Raw genomic sequence first — 5,209 nt, 5'->3', positions numbered from 1 at the left:
TAAGAAAAAATGACATCTTCAACTCTCGGTTGGTCGAAATAAGCCATGGATGGACAATCTAAAATAAATCAGTACATATATTAGAATGATAATGAAATTATTTAAAATAATCATTAATTAAAATAAAAATTTGATTAGAATTGGACTTACTGCTTCCTTTGGGGGGTTGAAAAGATCAAAAAAAAATTCATTTTTATCAGTTTTGGCCGACAACTATCTCAGGATTCTTGGACAGGAAACTTCTTCCTGGTAGTGCACTTGTTGTCTCAAATAAGGAATGGTTTCAAATGCCCAAGACTATAACATAATACCAATAAATCAAAAACATTATTGAATAAAAAAATGATGAATCATATCGTGATAAAATAAATATTTACCATGAAGTCCTATGAAAAGCCATATAAGTTGACTATCTTTGGCGTTAACGGAGTCAACAAATATTGGACAGTTATTTTGAAGCTTTCATAACCCCAAGGATAGCTATTAAATGCCTCAAGATCCTCGGAGAGATTTATTAAACTGGACTTATGTTGTTGTTAACGTCTCTCGCCCAAAGAATAATATGTATAAACCAAACCAAGCGCAATGATTGATTGTGCTTCTTTGAGAGTCCTACCTTTCAATGCTTTTCTCAAATTTTTGTTTTTGAAGCTTGGACCAACAATGGACACCAGGTCCTTACGATCACTCAACTTGCCTTTGCCTTTTTTGGGTGTGCGGGGTGCTTTTTTGGGATCAGAGTAAGTATAACTTGAGAAAGAGAAGGAAGATAACACTTTAGTCCAGTAACTATGGTAAACTCCTTCCAACCAAAACAAACAGGCATGCTAGAGTAATTTATCTACACCTCATCCATCTTGTCTTTGTTTTCATACATAAACCTACTCTTGAGAAGATCGTATACCATTTTCATTTGGAAACAAGCATTATTGTCCTTCGGCAAATCAAAATATTACCCAAAACAACTTTCCCTAAAATAAGCATCCAATTTTTGTTCTCGAAGTATTTTTCTGAAGGCGTCGAAAGATTTTTCCATGGTTGACTTAACCACAAAATCACCCGTTAAATCTCTGGCACCATCGCACTACATTCTCACAGGATAACGATCAATGCTGAAGGTTTTGACCAACTCTTCGATGGAAGGGTTATTAGCATTTGGATCATCTCTTTTGAGACATTCCTCCTGCCCATGTTTATTATCTTTTGCTCCTGATTGAGATAACACTTGTAAAGCAAGCTCATAGAGTGGTGGATATAGCCGAGCTGCTGCACTTGTTCCTTTACTTGGACTTGATTTAGTTTCTTTTCTTTTGAAAGCCATATTATCTTAAATTAACAGGAACATAAAATAAATTATAATTGATTAATGCATCATTAAAAAGGGATAATAGTAAATCTAACATGCACAACGGTAAAATAATAGTTCCAACAGACCACATATCTGTTGCACCAGGTATGTTATTTGTTGCAACATATAATCAACCTATTGCAACGAATGAGTAAACCGTTGAAAATAATAAAAATAGATCACCAATCTGTTGCACCAGGTATTTTATCTAATGCAACATATAACCGATCCGTTACAACGGATGAGTAAACTGTTGGAAACCATAAAAATAGATCACTAATCTATTACACCAGGTAGTTTATCTGTTTCAACATATAACCAACCTGTTGCAATGATGAGTAATCCATTGAAAACAGTAAAAACAGATCACTAATCTGTTGTATCAAGTAGTTTATCTGTTGCAACATATAACCAACTTGTTGCAAGAATGAGTAAACCATTGAAAACCATAAAAATAGATCACTAATCTATTGCACCAGGTAGTTTATCTATTGCAATAAATAACCGACTTGTTGTAACAGATGACTAAACTGTTGAAAATAATAAAAATAGATCACTAATCTGTTGCACCAGGTATTTTATCTGATACAGCATCTAACTAACTGTTGCAATGGATGAGTAAATCATTGGAAACCATAAAAATAGATCACTAATCTGTTGCACCAGGTAGTTTATCTGTTGCAATATATAACTAACCTGTTGTAATGAATGAGTAATCTGTTGGAAACCATAAAAATATATCACTAATCTGTTGCACCAGGTATGTTATCTGTTGTAACATATAACTGACCTATTGCAATGGATGAGAAAATCGTTGGAGATAATAAAAATAGATCACTGAACTGTTGAAACATATCACTCATCTGTTGCAAAATGATTTATTTGTTGGATCAATATTGTTTAGATTTTTTCCAAATAGAAGAGTCGTCTATCGCAACAGATGAATGATCTGTTAGATTGTTCATCTGTTGCATCAAATATTTCATTTATTGCAACATAATTTTTACCAAGATAAATAATAAATCAACCCAGCAACACCAACACATCACACACACACACTAAGAACATCAACTGTGAACAAAAATCACGAACAAATCTGAATCAGCAGTACGACAACAAGAAGAAGAAATGCCAGAAATTAGGGTTTTATTTAGTCCATATTTCTATATTAAAAGAGTAGTTGACTTAAGTTCCTTTGTTTCTTCATAATTTTTTACCCGTGAAAAAGGAAATGAGACGACGAAGAACTCGAAATTGTTTTCGCCGGAGAAGTCTTCACATCGATTGACGGTTGAAAGTCGAAAGGAAACTCGCCCGACTTTTTTCGTCGGAGGTGAAAGTTGCCAGGGATTGAAGGGAGAATTTTGTAGAACTGTTGGTTGGGAGAGAGTTGAGAGAAGCTATCGAGAGAGAGAGGAGAGAGACTGGTTGATTTGGATTCAAGAGGGGTGTGGGTTGATTTGTATTTTTGAAAAGATTAAAAAAAATTAAAAATATTAATCAAGTCCATAATTAACTTAATCAACTTTCTAATGATGTTTGACCCTTTAAGTTGGTCAATGTCACCGATCCATCATTCAAGACTTAAAAAACACTTTTCCTTCAATTTTCTATGGATACTTTAACTCGTGTCAGCACGGGCCCAATATATGTTATTTACGTTATATCACTTTATGTAGCACAAATAGCATTTAGAGTGTCAGTCAAATTTTTATTAATATACATGTTTAAATAATTGAAGTTGTTCATCATTGTAATTTATAGCACCTTTTACATAATTTAGTAATTTATGTTACTCGTTTTTTCCCAATTTTAGAATTTAGAGATCAGTCAGTCAAATATTTACTAATATATTTTTTAAAATATTTTAAGTTGTTAATCATTGTGACTTTAATATCTTTTAATGTAATTTCAAATAATTTATGTTACTTGCTTTATTACAATTTATGTGACACTATTAGAATTTCAAAACTTAATCATACTTTTTACTATATATTTTGAAAATATTATAATATAGTAATAGTTATGACTTATAAATATTTTTTTGCATAATTTTTAAAATATATAATATTTTACCAAAATTAAATAAATAAATAAAAATAAACAAAGTACTAAATTTTCAAAATATGTTAAATTCGAAAACATCATTTGGATCAACAAATTAGTAAATTAAAAAATTAAAACATGGAAATTATAAATGCCAAAACTACCCTCGGATTTATGTGAAACAAATATAATTTAGATAATCAATCATATTTTTAATATATTTTAAATATTTTAAATTATTAGCTATTATAATTTATAATATTTTTTATGTAATTTTCAAATAATATATGTTACTCTCCATATCCAAATTTTTGTGGCATTAATAGTCAATTATATTCTTAAAATAATTTAAGTTTTTTATCATTATGATTTATAATATTTTTTCTTCTATTCCAATTTAAGTGGCATTGAAATAAATTCGAGCGTCAATCAAATTTTATGATTGAAGTAGCGAAGCGGATATGTCCTAAATGGCTTATAATACCTAATTAGAAATGATATAGCAAAATTACTATAAGAAAAATGAGTGTCACATAAGATGTCACGTTAATTTAAAATATCAAAAATTAATTTATCATTTTATGACAAATTTATTTTTTATTAAATATTATTAATTTTTTAATACCTAAATGACATATAATAATTAATTAGGGATGATATAGTAAAATTACGATTGAAGCAGCAGAAACAGACATGTCATAAATGTCTATTTTACCTTTTTTAAAATTAAAAATTAGTAGTAATTCTTATATGTAAATGTCTTACAATAATTAATAGGTGTAATATAGTAAAATCATGGAGCAAACATACTTGTAAAAAAATTTAGATGAATCATATAAGATGTCCTATTAATTTAAAACATCAAGAATTACTTTATCATTTATGTCAAAGATTTTTAAATTTTTAATACCTAGATGACTTATAATAATTTATTAGAGATGATATAATAAAACTACGATTGAAGCAGCTGAAACAAATATGTCATAAATGTCTATTTTATCTTTTTTAAATTAAATATTATTATTTTTGTATATATAATTGACTTAAAATAATTAATTAAGAACAATATAGTAAAATCACGGAGCAGCTGAAGCAGATGAAGAAGCAGGCATGTCTAAAAAAAAAAATTCCTACTTCTTCATACTTATTAATAGTAATAATATTGAGAACTTTTTATGTTGTGTTTATGTAACTAATTAAATAATGCTTGTAGGTTGAGAAAATTTAACATTTATTGACTTTAACTATTTTATTAGATATTTCATCTTTATTCGATCATTTTTTCATTTTGAGATGTCCAATAATATTTGTATAGTTTATAAAATTAATGAATAATTTATTTATTTCTATCTATTTTATATTTAGCAATAAATATGATTCATTATCTAATGTATTTTTCAAAGCATTGTATTCAAAAGGCAATATAGTAAAATTATCCCTATCATTTATTATTTTTTGATTTCTATGTCAATTAAAAAATGAACAAGTCAAAATAGACGAAAAAAGTATTAGCTTTTGGGATTGAGTTAGTTTTAATATTTTTTTTTTTTTGCATGGTATTAGAGTGGGATCCATCTCGATTCTCATTTCTAACGTTGGCGGCGTCCCCGTATAACTAAATTATTCATGCTTCAAATGTCTAGCTAGCATTGAATGTGAAAGAGGTGAGTAGTCTAACATCAGCCTTAAAAAGGGATGAAGGGTCTCCTTTAATACAATTTTGGCAATTCTCACCTTTTAAACTAGTTTTTGGATTGAACCAAAACCCAAAATCCAGTTTTAATAATTACTTATTTTACATCGACACAAATATCG

This window comes from Capsicum annuum, chromosome 4 (genome assembly GCF_002878395.1).
Source record: "Capsicum annuum cultivar UCD-10X-F1 chromosome 4, UCD10Xv1.1, whole genome shotgun sequence".
Classification (NCBI taxonomy): domain Eukaryota; kingdom Viridiplantae; phylum Streptophyta; class Magnoliopsida; order Solanales; family Solanaceae; genus Capsicum; species Capsicum annuum.
Note: the sequence above shows the minus strand (reverse complement) of the source record.